This window comes from Podarcis muralis, chromosome 4, assembly GCF_964188315.1.
Source record: "Podarcis muralis chromosome 4, rPodMur119.hap1.1, whole genome shotgun sequence".
NCBI classification, from domain to species: domain Eukaryota; kingdom Metazoa; phylum Chordata; class Lepidosauria; order Squamata; family Lacertidae; genus Podarcis; species Podarcis muralis.
In genome coordinates this window covers 17,779,767-17,794,297 of record NC_135658.1, presented here as the reverse complement: position 1 = coordinate 17,794,297, position 14,531 = coordinate 17,779,767, and positions in this window count along the sequence as shown.

Genomic DNA, 14,531 nt, shown 5'->3' with positions numbered 1-14,531 from the left:
CAAGGAGTGCCTTCTCCCAACTTCCGCCGGCCTGCCAGCTGCAACCATTCCTTGTCCAGGCTTGCCTGATCTTTGTGGTCCATGCATTGGTTGCTTCAAGACTTGATTACTGTAACACACACTGTGTAGGGCTGCCCTTGGAAGCTGTAACTGATGAACAGCTTACTGGCGACACATCACTCCGTTGCTGAGAGACCTGTGCTGGCCCCCAATAGGCTTCTGGACCAGGTTCCATTTCCTTGTGTATAATTCACAAATCTCAAGGTAGTGGGTTCAAGCCCCACGCCGGGGCAAAAGGTTTCTGCATTGAACCCCGTGGTCCCTTCCAATTCTATAATTAATTCTGCAACGTCGACCCAAAGTATCTCATGAGTTACCTGATTCTTTAGGGCTCCACTGCAGTCGCTGAGATCTTCTGATGGGGCACTTTTGGTGATCCTGTTTTTGTGGCAGGTGGAACTCCTTGCCAGTGGAAGTATGGCCCGAGTTAATCTGTGCCGTCTTTATATGTCTTTTGAAAACTGTATTATTTAGGCAGGGCTTTGAAGCATGACTCCTCCCCTTTGAACCAACTAACGTTTATTGATGTTTTTATTTATGTTACCGAAATGTTGTGTTTTATGTTACAGGCTGCCTTGTTATATTTTTTATGAAACTGCTGTAGACATATTTGAATAGGTAGAAGGTTCCCTGATATTTCTATAATATTCTTCTCAACTCCCCAAATATGGGATTTTTTTTTTAAAAAAAGTGACCACAAGCAGTTACTGTATTCTGCATTCCTCAAGGCACACTTCTTACATTATTGATCTGCCCTGATTTTGCAGGCGTTAAATAACGTCTAACCCCAAATTTTATGGAAATTTCCTTTTTATAATTGTGGCAGTTGGGGATTGCAAATTCATCCCCTATAAATCCCTACTTGGAGACTTATTTTGATGCCCTGCCTGTGAGCCCATAAATCTCTGTGTTTGATTAGCGGATTATTGGCTGTTCTTTGGATTTGTAAACGATATACGTTGCTCAAGAGACCTTCGGACCCTCGATAATACATGCAAAGGTTTTATCAGATAATGCCGGCTTTCTGGCAAGTTCCGTTTGTCTGCAAGCTTTTTTTTTTTAAAAAAAAGGAAGAGAGCCTAATTTGCAGGAGTTGATAAAGGGTGGCCTTGAGATTAATCGTGAGGCATACATAGTTATAAGTTATTAAATTATTCCTTAGAAAGAAATCACAGCATAGCACTTTTCATGCCTTCAATACATGCATACAGTCAACCAGTGGGAATTGAATGGAGGTTTAGAAATATAGGTCAGGGTGGAGAGATTTGGTTCTGTTTCATGTGGCTGACCATACCTGAAGCATTCAGAAGCCCTTTTCCACATTTCACAGGCAGTTTCAGATTTATAAGCCAATAACCACATTTCAGATTTATAAGGGAATAACCAAATGGCACCTTAAACCCAGGTTACCATCGCCACAACGGAATGCCTAGGTGCTGTAATAAATGAAATTTATCACAGTGTTGTTATTGTTCAGTTCATTTCTATACCGCTTTATATTTTAAAGAACATAATATCAAAGTGGTTTGCAATGCATTAAAACAGAGCTTTCCCAACCTTGCGTTGCTAGTAGGGGCTAGTTTAATCTCTGTTTTGCTGGTAAAACTGAAATTACCGCACCACGAAATGATGCGTGTCTACAAAGTGCGTCACCAACATGAAAAGTTTGGAGAGCTTTGCTTTAAAACATCAAATAAAACAGTCCAGAATAAAACAAAGTCAGACTTCAAGGAAAATATTTCAGATCCTTCTCTGAGGGACGTTTTGCTTTCCCCATATTTGTTTTATCTATAGCTGCCCCAGAGCAGAAGTACTCTAGGGCAGTGTTCCCCAACCTTGGGCCTCCAGCTGTTTTTGGACTACAAATCCCATCATCCCTTGCTAGCAAGACCAGTGGTCAAGGATGATGGGAATTGTAGTCCAAAAACAGCTGGAGGCCCAAGGCTGGGGAACACTGCTCTAGGGAACCCAGGTGCTGTAATGGTTAGAGTATCGGACCAGGACCTGGGTTCAAATCCCCACTCAGTCAGGAAGCTCCCTGGGTGACCTTGGAGCCAGTCGTAGCTTGTTAACCTCACAGGGCCGTTGTAGGGATTAACTGAGGAGGGGGTGAACCATGGACTCCTTGGAGAAAAGGATGGGAGATAAATGCCATGAAAATAAGCTCTTCTCGGAACCAACGCGATCAGAGATTCACCGAGGACTGGAATAAATTTACAGAGTATATCAAAAATGTATGTGAGGAGCAATTAATGCTTGTTGGCTTTCAAGAAGCTGGTGAAAACGATTGATAGAAATGTTGCTTAAAAGATATGATAAGATTAAAATTGTTAAAGCGCAATATAAATCTAAGAAATGTGAGTAATTGTGATAATATGGAAAATTGTCAGACAGGCTGAGTGAAGTCTAAAAGATGTATATGTTAGAAGTGGATGTTAAACATCAATGGAATATATATTGGAAATTGAATAAAAATTAATTATAAAAAAAGAAAATAAGCTCTTCTGCTTACCTCAGGCACCCCCAAACTTGGCCCTCCAAATGTTTTGGGAATACAACTCCCATCATCCCTAGCTAACCGGACCAGTGGTCAGGGGTGATGGGAATTGTAGTCCCCAAATAGCTGGAGGGCCACGTTTGGGGCTGGCTGGCTTACCTGCTTAAGAAAGCTGGAGCGGCCAGCCAGGTGGAGATGTCAGTCGCCTACTTGGCATTCAGAGATCTCCACGTGGTCGCAATTGGACACCCTGCCAGATGCAAAACGCGCCTGGCCCCTGGATAATTTCTAACACTGTTCTGTTGGATCCATGGAGAGAGTAGGGTGGAGATAGGAGCAGCCCTGTGCTTTTTTTCCTGACAAATTTTGCTTACCATAAACCTAACTCTGCTTGTTCAAACTGGGAAGGAAAGAGCGGGAAAGTTCTATTGCTTTTCACTTTTCATAATACAGTGGTACCTCAGGTTACAGACGCTTCAGGTTACAGACTCTGCTAACCCAGAAATATTACCTCGGGTTAAGAACTTTGCTTCAGGATGAGAACAGAAATCGTGCTCCAGCGGTGCAGTGGCAGCAGGAGGCCCCATTAGCTAAAGTGGTGCTTCAGGTTAAGAACAGTTTCAGGTTAAGAACGGACCTCTGGAACAAATTAAGTTCTTAACCCGAGGTACCACTGTACTAGGTTCTGCCATACGTCCGGAATTTCCCGGATAGAGCTGGGATCCATCTGTCAAAAATGGCGTCCGGGTGGAATTTTCGAAAGGCGGCTAAAATGTTTGGGGGAACCCAGGTGGATGGCAGCCCATATCGGCAGTGTTTGATTCTTGGGTGATTTTCCTAAGTAACAGGTAAAAAGATCTTCGGGGGGGGGGGGGAGATTTTGCCATACTCAACAGAAAAAAGGTTTTCTTAGAGTGGCTCCTTCCCTGTGCCATTCTCAAACTGTTCCCTGTAAACAGACAGTTTCAACAGCAGAGAGGAACCACATACGCCATGGAGTATTTCCTTGGAGGAAAAAGATTCCTGGATTGCAGGGGGCGGGGTTGGACTAGATGACCCCTGTGGACTTTTAAAAGAGTATTGGGAAATAATGTGTAATGAATTGGAAAAAAAATGTTTAAATGTACTTTTCCAATCCCAACCCCCCTAAAAAAAAAAAAAACCAAAGTCCTTTTCGTTGGGGATAATTCAGATGGAAATTCCCAGGTGTCAAAAAAGGCTATTTATGAATGCCACCACTGCAGCCCATGTTTCGTTAGCCCAAAAATGGAAAACGAGCGAGGTCCCAACTAAAAAAGAATGGCGACTCATGGATATTACAAGCTACCGTATTTTTCGCTCCATAAGACACACTATTTTCCTCCTAAAAAGTATGGGGAAATGTGTGTGCGTCTTGTGGAGAGAATGGTGCTGCGCAGAGATGGAGAGAGTTTTTCCCCTTGTTTTCCTCCTCTAAAAACTAGGTGCATCTTATGGTTGGGTGTGTCTTACAGAGTGAAAAATACGGTAACTGCTTCTCAGCCTCTTTCTCCCCCGCCTGTAATATGCAGACCATAATAATAGTGGCTAACCTTACAGGGGCGTTGTAAGGGTAATTGAGATAATATATGTGAAAGTGCTTTGAGCACTCAGAAAGCTGTAATGTGAATGCTAAGTAGGGTTACTGCATATGTGATGGCCGCAGGCAGTGATCAGGGCAAAAAAATATATTCTTCCTTCATCCCCTGCTATAGAAGAGATGTCACCTACAAGGCAGTCCCGAGACACTTGGAATTATTAAAACCTCATTGAAATAGCTTTTTCCTCCCTTTTTCTTTCTTTTTTTTACTTCCTGTCATTCTGGCAGAATGTGGAGATTATTTTCATTTCTTCCAAATGCAATCGGAAAGCCCGGAAACTTTCCGAGCCGCACTTAACTGTAAAAAGCGATGTTTTTGTTAATGGCAGGTCAATTTTGATTTAGGCCTGTAATTTGGCGGGGGCGGTTGGGGGGGGGGATACCTATCTCCCGTCTGAAGGATGGCAATTTCATGTGCTCTCCTAATACTCCTAGAATTGCCGTGCATATAACTAAAAGCTTTTTACCCTTGAAAATAACGGAACCGGGGAGGGTGGAGGTGGGGGGGCCGAACAGATCATAATACTTCAGTGGTATGTAATGGGCTGCCGGAAATTTCTGTGATATGCTAGAAAAATTTATCTTCATGCACTAGAGGAAAGTTTCTGCTCTGTGTTCCAGTGCAGACAGAATACTAACAGCCACTCAGCCATTTTTAGGAATTGGGGAGTGTGTTATGGGGTCTTCCGCTCCCTCCTACTTCCTTTGTGGTTCCCTCACTGCAAGAAGTGAAGTGACAGGGAATCGGGGAGAGGGCCTTCTCGGTGGTGGCACCCTCCCTGTGAAACGCCCTCCCACCAGATGTCAAGGAGATAAACAATTATAGGACTTTCCGTAGACATCTGTATCATGTGTCAACTTTTTTTTTTAATTTGCATTTTATTTATTTGTTAACATTCCTATATTACGTTGGTAAACGTCATATTACATTACAGGACTTACTATAATTTCCAACATGTATACAAAAATTATATACAAATTTTATATACCTAGAAAGAAAATGAAACAAACAAAAAAATAGAACAAAGAGGAAAAACAAAAACAATTCCCCCCCAAAAAAAATCATATACGTACCAACACACTAGATTTCCTGTCTTTCCTGTTGTATATTCCTTTTTTACAAGTGATGTACTCTTATTATTGTATATTTCTTTACATAGTATCTAATACATTCCTATATCAATATGTGCTCTTAGTCTTATTTCTCAACTCAGTGTCACTCCAACGTCAGTCAAATGCTAGCATAGATAGCAAACCTTTACTGTATTTTTGAACATACGTTTTATATCTATCCCATTTTTCCATAAATTTTTGTTTTGAGTTGCCTCTCAGGGTATTTCTTAACTGCGCCATTTCAGCAAATTCTTGTAGTCTGAGTCATGTGTCAACTTTTAATGGTTGTTGTTTTACTGTGGTTTTATAATTTGTTGGTAGCAACTCACAGTGGCTGGGGCAACCCGGTCAGATGGGCGGCATATAAAGCATAAAATTATTATTCTTACAAATTCCCTTTGTTAAGTGTGGTGCATTATTATTACACCTGAACCAAATGTTGAAAGGGCACAACATAAATGGCTTCTGAGAATAGGTTTTCCTCCTTCCACCTCTTGTAGGTATAATTCTTCAATACATTATTTTTAAATGATGCTTCAGATATATTTTATTTTTTAAATCCAAACCCTACTGACCTTGATAAACAAGAATGTTTAATTATTATTTTTTAAAGAAAGAAAGAAAAAGTTCAGTAGCTTTCAATGCTGTCACTTGAAAATTACAAGTATCTGGTCTTTTAAAAATGCTTCGTGGAACTACTCAAGGACAGTTCTTTATTTTCCTGGTCATTTATTTCCTTTCAGCATTTGCTTGTAGACTGAGCCAGCTTTAAATGCATAAAATGGAGCCGCTGGCATCAAAAGCTCCTTTCTGGGTTGTGAGCACTTAATAAAGCGAAGGAACATCTAGCTTAGAAGTAGGTTTCGTCACCACCAACCTTATAAGAGACAAGACACACACAAAAAGCTGCCATTCTGGCAATTCCAGGGCTTATTGGCACTTTGAAATACCTTCAAAAGTGGTGAATTTCATCCATTGTGGGGCTTATAACCCACTTTTTAAAGCCTTCCAAGTTGTGACCACCACTAGGTCTTGTGATGGCAAATTCCATGCATGGTCTTGGGTGCTCCAGTAGTTCCTTGAGGGAAAGACCTCAAGTTATGGACCTCAAGTTAGAGAGACACTGGTGTAGACAGTACTGAGCTGCATAGCTTAGTGCTAGAACATCTGGCCTGCATGTAGAAGACCTCAGGTTCAGTCTTTGGTATCTCCATGGTAGGAATGGGAAATGTTCCCAGTCTGAGACTCTGAGCTTGATGGAGCAATCTAAGGCATCTTCCTCTGTTCCTCTGTTTTGACTGCTTCATTTTCTTCTCCAGTCTGATTTCCACTGTATGTGTTGGAATCATAGAGTCTTATAGAGTTGGAAGGGATCCAAGGGTCATCTAGTCCAGCCCCCTGCAATGCAGGAATCTCAGCTCAAACATCCCCATATGAGTCAAGAACATTTGCTTACCCCTTTACAACATTTCCATTCGGCGTCCCTTGCTGTTTTGATGCTGTTTAACAAAAATAATTTTAAAAACAACGCGCTGCAAAAACCAGCACTTTGGGGAGAAGAGAGGGGGGAGCAAGTTCTTGCAGCCAACCGCAAGCTGCAGATCCAAACCACAACACTGCTCAACACCACAATTTGGACTGCCAGGAGTCCCTGTTCTGCAGTGGGGTGCCGCGAACCCATTCTGTGCCTGAACAGCTCGCAATATACGGTGGTACCTCGGATTACATACGCTTCAGGTTACAGACTCCGCTAACCCAGAAATAGTACCTCAGGTTAAGAACTTTGCTTCAGGGTGAGAACAGAAATCGTGCTCTGGCAGCACAGCAGCAGCAGGAGGCCCCATTAGCTAAAGTGGTGCTTCAGGTTAAGAACACTTTCAGGTTAAGAACGGACCTCCGGAAAGAATTAATTACTTAATCCGAGGTACCACTGTATCTGTTTGGCCACACATTTCTGAAAATCGTGGGGTGTACAACGGCGCATTCTGCAGATACACAATTATGGATGCCGTGTGAACATGTGGTCCAATGAATACCCGATCCCCTGTCGTACATCTGTGAAATTTTCTTGACAAAGCCTGTTCTCTTGAAACTCCAGGCGTGACCATTCTTTCGCAGCGAGCTTTAATTCTCCTGCCCTTGCCAGGGGGGGAATGAGGTAGGGTTTTGAGCCGTCCACAGAAAGCCCTTTGATTCCTGCTTCTGCTGCCTTGCAGAGATGACAAATGCACCTTGGGTCTGAATGCAGTGAGAAAAGATCCATGTTTCCTCCTTGCACTGTCTGCCTTGCATATAAGCAGAAGGCTGTGGACCTCTGGCTGGGACCTGTTGTTCAAGATGGCAGCTGAGGGCCCCGTTATCGACAGGACACTTAATTCTCCTTATTGCCATCAAGCCCTTAGCTGGTGTTATCTTGTTTGTCGGGCTGCCTGGAATGAATGGGGTCCTGCCTTGTAGCTGAATTAAACTCGGCCACAACTTTGGTGGCCTTGGAGAAGTGTCTGCCGCATGATGAAGTGCTGTAATTTTTCCACAAGGAGAGCATTGTTAAGGCTGTCTGGGCCTTGGTTTCCCAGAGAGACGGCCTGGCTTTTTAGGAATGCTTTGGGTAGAAGCTCCTGAGCTATTCTAGGTATTCACAACAATGTCCGGGGGGGGGGGGAGGATTCGGGTGCAAGGAGCACAGGGCTCCGATGATTTCCTTAAAAAGAAAAAGAAAAGTCATGTACAGTGGTACCTCAGGTTACATACGCTTCAGGTGGCATATGCTTCAGGTTACAGACTCTGCTAACCCAGAAATAGTGCTTCAGGTTAAGAACTTTGCTTCAGGATGTGAACAGAAATCGTGCTCCAGCGGCACAGCAGCAGCAGGAGGCCCCATTAGCTAAAGTGGTGCTTCAGGTTAAGAACAGTTTCAGGTTAAGTATGGACCTCCGGAACGAATTAAGTACCGTATTTTTCGCACGATTGGACGCACCGGACCATAGGACGCACCTAGTTTTTTTTGGGGGAAATAAAGGAAAAAATTTTTCCCTTTATTTCCCCCCCAAAAGCAGGTCAGGGAAACCGAACCAGGTCGAGGAACAGCGGGATAGTGGCGCTGCGCCTCCCTGCTGTCCCCCGAGCTTGTGGGGCTGGCTGATGTCTGCCTAGCGCGCAGGGCGCTCTGCTTCAGGGCGCCCCACCCGCCGGGCGGCAGGCTGCTATCCGCAGCGTGGGGAGCCTTGCGGGGAACTCCTGCAAGGCTCTCCACGCAGCGGATGTGTTCCCGAAGCGCCGGGCGCTCTGCTTTCAGGGCGCCCGACGCTCCGGGAAGCAGGCTGCTATCCGCAGCTTGGGGAGCCTTGCGGGGAACTGCTGCAGGGCTCCCCAAGCTGCGGGTGTATGCCTGGCGCGAGGGGCGCTCTGCTTCAGGGCGCCCCTCGCGCCGGGCGGCAGGCTGCTATCCGCAGCGTGGGGAGCCTTGCGGGGAACTCCTGCAAGGCTCTCCACGCAGCGGATGTGTTCCCGAAGCGCCGGGCGCTCTGCTTTCAGGGCGCCCGACGCTCCGGGAAGCAGGCTGCTATCCGCAGCTTGGGGAGCCTTGCGGGGAACTGCTGCAGGGCTCCCCAAGCTGCGGGTGTATGCCTGGCGCGAGGGGCGCTCTGCTTCAGGGCGCCCCTCGCGCCGGGCGGCAGGCTGCTATCCGCAGCGTGGGGAGCCTTGCGGGGAACTCCTGCAAGGCTCTGCAGGCAGCGGATGTCTTCCCGAAGCGCCGGGCGCTCTGCTTTCAGGGCGCCCGACGCTCCGGGAAGCAGGCTGCTATCCGCAGCTTGGGGAGCCTTGCGGGGAACTGCTGCAAGGCTCCCCACGCTGCGGATGTATGCCTGGCGCGAGGGGCGCTCTGCTTCAGGGCGCCCCACCCGCCGGGCGGCAGGCTGCTATCCGCAGCTTGGGGAGCCTTGCGGGGAACTGCTGCAGGGCTCTCCACGCTGCGGATGTATGCCTGGCGTGAGGGGCGCTCTGCTTCAGGGCGCCCCTCGCGCCGGGCGGCAGGCTGCTATCCGCAGCGTGGGGAGCCTTGCGGGGAACTCCTGCAAGGCTCTCCACGCAGCGGATGTGTTCCCGAAGCGCCGGGCGCTCTGCTTTCAGGGCACCCGACGCTCCGGCAAGCAGGCTGCTATCCGCAGCTTGGGGAGCCTTGCGGGGAACTGCTGCAGGGCTCCCCAAGCTGCGGGTGTATGCCTGGCGCGAGGGGCGCTCTGCTTCAGGGCGCCCCTCGCGCCGGGCGGCAGGCTACTATCCGCAGCGTGGGGAGCCTTGCGGGGAACTCCTGCAAGGCTCTCCAGGCAGCGGATGTGTTCCCGAAGCGCCGGGCGCTCTGCTTTCAGGGCGCCCGACGCTCCGGGAAGCAGGCTGCTATCCGCAGCTTGGGGTGAAGGAATGGGTTTCCAAAACCCAAAACTGACTGTGCAGGCAGTTTTTAAACTGCACCAAAATCCCCATTTCTCCTTAGTTAAAATGCATAAACTTTAGCCGTTGAGCAAATGCAAAACAAGAACACAGCTCTCTCCCTTATCAGTTTGACGGCAAGACTGGCCTTGACTTTACCAGTAGAACAGACACAGACATATCTTATGTCCTGACCACAAATGACGCAGAGACCCAAGTCTGGGACTAACGCCAGAGCATGTTCTCGGAAGTAGTGACCTCTTGCTCTAAGATAGGAGTAGGAACAGGAATATCCTTTTATGGTCAGGAGTACAGGAAGGAAATCCCTTTTATGGTAAGAGTGCCGGAGCAGGAACATATGTGATGTCAACCTACTTATACAAGCTGACGTGGTTGGAAGGAGGGAGAGGGTGCCTGGAGGATATATATACTGCATGAAACTTGTCATTTCTTTGGACTTGCTGTGGACTCACCACGCAAGTGCCTTCTGCTATCCGGAGAGCAGAATAAACTCTTTCTTTGAACCAACTCGGTGTCATTTTGACTTCCTTCCTCCTGTCACGGAGCAACGCAGACCCAATCGGTGAACTCCAATAAGGCTACATTTCTTGGTGCGTTGGCCGGGAATCCGCGTTCTCCGAGGACAGGACAAAGGACCGAGGCGTCACTGCGAAGCAAACAGCTCGGTCGGCGTCGGTGGCTCCAAGCGCGCACCCTACCATTTCTAGGGGGAGCCCCCACACCGTACCTGAGTGGAGATGCAGCAGAGACGGAAGAAAGACAGCAGCTGCACGGGGAAAAGGGTGCCCAAGGGAAGGGAAAGGTAGGCTCCACAGCTTGTTTGTGGGAGTCAGGGGTTTGATCAGCCCCGCCCAGTAGGAGCAGTAAAGTGCCGCTGGGTTTAGCCAGTAGAGAGCAGTAGTGTGCCGCTGGTTTGCCGGTAGAAGAGCAGTAAAAGTGCCACCGGCTTTGGGAAGTTTATGGGTAAAGGGGATTGGGGAGGTGCATGGGGTTTGTATGTGTATGGGGGTTTGTATGTATGTGTATTTATTTGTGTATGGGGACACTCCAGTGAATGTTTTGAGTGGATGAGACGCTGGGGCTCAGAGCCACTGACGAAGCGAAGTGTGGTCCTTGTAAGGTGCGGTTCCTAGCGACGCGAGTCCGTCTAGGCCACTGACAGGACGCGGAGAAAGGTGACTGAGTGGGAAATAACGTTAGGTGGACGGAGTGTCCCAGAGGTTAAGGGAACGGAAAAAAGAAAAAAAAAAAGAAAAGAAAAAGTAAACCAACCCCCTTGCAGTGTTTGTTCTTTTTGGACAATTGGAAATGTCAAGCTACAATTGAAAAAACCCCTTTAAGCTCCTTTCTGTATTCTGGCAGTAACCAGCATAGGTGCGTCCAGTTGGCTTGTATTGTATTGCCAACACGTGGGGTCCGGGAAAAAAAAGGAAAAAAGATATGTGCTCTGCAGAGGCGCCAGGAATAGAACCCTGCATGAAGGGGTTCTCAATTCTGCCACATTCACTGCGCTGCATGTTAGGGGATTGGGAAACAGACCTTAAAACACCTAGAATCTTGCAGAGTACAAGTATAAAAAAAAAAAAAGGATTATTTGGTCTTTAACATTAAAAGTGACATGAGTTGCTCATGAGGTCAAATTTTGTGTTTTCATGTTAAAGGTGGGAAGGTTTCAATTACTAATACAATCATGTAATCATGTACTGGTTTCAGAATTTGAATGTCATCAATTCACTGTGCTTTGAGCTACCTGGTATCTTAATGTTTTTGTTAATAGGTTTGTTTCTTATTGACTCTGTTGCATAAGGTACCCTGGGTGATTTAGAAACCACTTGTTAAATGTTGATCAAAAGTAAAAATGTACAAATGTATGGAAAAAAGGTAGTGTTGTCAAAAGAGATGGGGTTTTAACCTCCCCATCCCATGTTCAGACAGATGAGAAGAGAAGTAAGAGGGTTACGGGGACAAAGCAGTAAACCACCCCCCTTGCAGTGTCTGTGTTTAACACAGAAACAAAGACGCTATGCAGCCCTTGGTGGAGTCTGGAAACCAGGTTAAAATGGGGCCAGAGAACACTAAGGAAAATTACAAATTACCAAATATTGCACAGCAATATTTAAATTCAACCAAAATTGATTTTTGCACTACCTTTATATTTTTGAAATGCGTATAATATTTTTATTTGTAAAAGGGATGAACAGTTGTATGAAGGTGAAGTAGTGGTCTGTCGGAGAAGGCTCTTCTTTTGAAGAGAGGTGTATGCAGAAGGTGAAGTAGTGGTCTGGGCTGGAGAAGGTAGAGGGAAGTAGAAAAGGTGAGAGGTAGAGGGTAAAGAAGTGAGAATGTTGGAACAGGAGAAAGGTTGGGTAATGGGTTGTAAAGACAATTGAGTGTTTTATGCTGATTAGTATCACTGAAATTAATATATTCATATGCTATTATTGAGAGTAATTAATACAGCTAATTATATGAGCAATAATATGCTATTATTGAGAGAGTAAATTCTTTTTATTCAGAGAGAATTTACTAAATATAGTAAAAGCTGAATAGATAGAGGCTGTGTGACCAGCAACACACTTTAGTCACAGTCCTACATGGAGGTGTGGAGTGATCCACACTAAGATTCTTGGTTGAGGTTTTCATGAGTAAAACCAGCTTTTAAAGAATTCTGAATTAAGAATTAAGAATATAATATATTATAGAACAGCTTTTTTTTTTTTTTTTTTTTTTGGCTGGCTGGACAGCTAACCATCCATAAATTAACAGCAAGAGTAGGGACCTGGAAAGTTGTTTGTGCCTTTTTTTTAGTATGTCCCTCCCATGAAAGATACTCCTTGGACATCTATTAATTGAAAATTGAGATGGCTCTGAATGTACATGCCAGGAGAGGTCTTAGGCAAAATAAATTTTTATTTCCCTGTTTACATTAGGCTGTGGAAAGTGTTCCAAAACAAACATCTTATATGAGAAAGGGAGATATTGAAGCTCTTCGTGTTGATTGAACCTCCAAAGTTGTCAAATGCATTAGTGACAGCAGAATCAAGATGTTGATAGACAAATACCTCAATGCTTATTGATACAATTACCCCCCCCCCCAGAGGACTAGTGGGTAGATCCGACCCAATATTTTTGGGTTAATAATTTCTAAAGCTTCAAAAGCAAACAAAAGCTCTATTGGAGGCCCTTTCCTTCAACTATACAATCTTGCAGGAAGTGCAGAGAAAGTGGAACTTGGGTTTTCAAACCAAAATGCTAAGTAAAACAGGATGATGTGAACACTGGCCCAACTGAATGCATGAATGTGTGAATCCATTAAGGAAGAGTGTTGGAGTGAAATAGCAAACATGTGTATTGGGAAACTGGGACATTAACTCATAAAGCGAATAACACCAAGCAAGCTTTGTCCTTCAGCAGAACACACTTAAGATACAGTGTACACAAAGCTACAGTCATACACAGAAGCTACAGAGCTTTTCTCTAGTCTAAGGTTTGTTTACACTCTCTGTAGCATACACAACTAGGACCAAAAATGCATGAGGAATCAGATGCCACATTTTGAAGTAAGTGAAGGCCCCACTGCCTGTATTCATTTGTTTGTGGTTTGTGCCTTTCTTTGTGGTTTCAAATATGAAAGTTATCAGGCACTTCTTCTTATCAGGGCTGCTGATGTCATATGCTTTCGTAGCCTTCTCCGACATGGTGGTGTTCCCTAAAATGTTCCTAGTGCTCTAGGTCAGATATTTAGTTTCACATTATGAAAAGGAACAAGCAGGAACCTTTCCCCTAAACAGTGTCTTGGTACCTGCTCTCTCAACCCCTCCCCATCTGCTCTACATGGGATTGAATTAAATAGATATGCTAAAAAAAAAGAAAAGTGGTGTTAAAGAGTTGAGTTGCACTCTGTCTCCTTCTGTGTGTAATATACAGATGCAGAAATGAGTTTATATTTAGTCAGCATGAGTTGCTTATTCCTCCTGTTTAATAGGAATACCCTTTCTGACTGTCATCAGATGTTTTCTTATAAGAAAATTCAGCCATACAGCAGGTAGCACTTAACTTATTCTAACTGAACCATAATTCTAACTGAACCACTGTCCCAAGCCAATTAAGTACGTGAATATGTATATCAAGGATTAAATTATTTGCAGATAAATAATAAATAATAAGAGGGGGAAACTAGGAAGGACTGTCCTACAGTTTATTTAAAAGGTCAATCAACTTCCAAATGCAGCCAAACAGAACCCCCTTTCACAGTGAATATTCTGCAGAAAGAATTTAAAACAGAAGCATATCTTAAAAGGAAAAGGTAGGATAATCATGGTAATAGGCTACCTTCCGAGAGGATCTCATTCTTTTGTGATTTAATTTCTTCTTGCAATTTGTGTGTGTATATGCTACAATCATATTTAGCTCTGGAAGAGAGACAGCATCTGGTACATGTTTTTTTGTGTGTTTTTAAGCTTTCTGTTTGTGTGAATGATTTCAGATGCCAGATCATCACCTGTGTCACCTTGTTAACATACTTCATCTTTGTGTCAGTGTCAAAGAGAGAGAGAGAGAGAGAGAGAGAGAGGATGAGAAGGGGAAAAAAAAAATAATGATGATGTTGGGACTGAAGAATTTAGAAGGGACCTAAGAAAAGGAGGTGAAGTAGACAAAAGGACAGTACAAAAGGGTGTTTCAGTATATAAGATCATATAGTGATAAAGTGGGCCTTTGGTCCTGAGGGCAGCAGAGTACAGGGATAGGAATTGGCTGAAGAAACAGAAGGCATTAATGGGGTAATGGGGC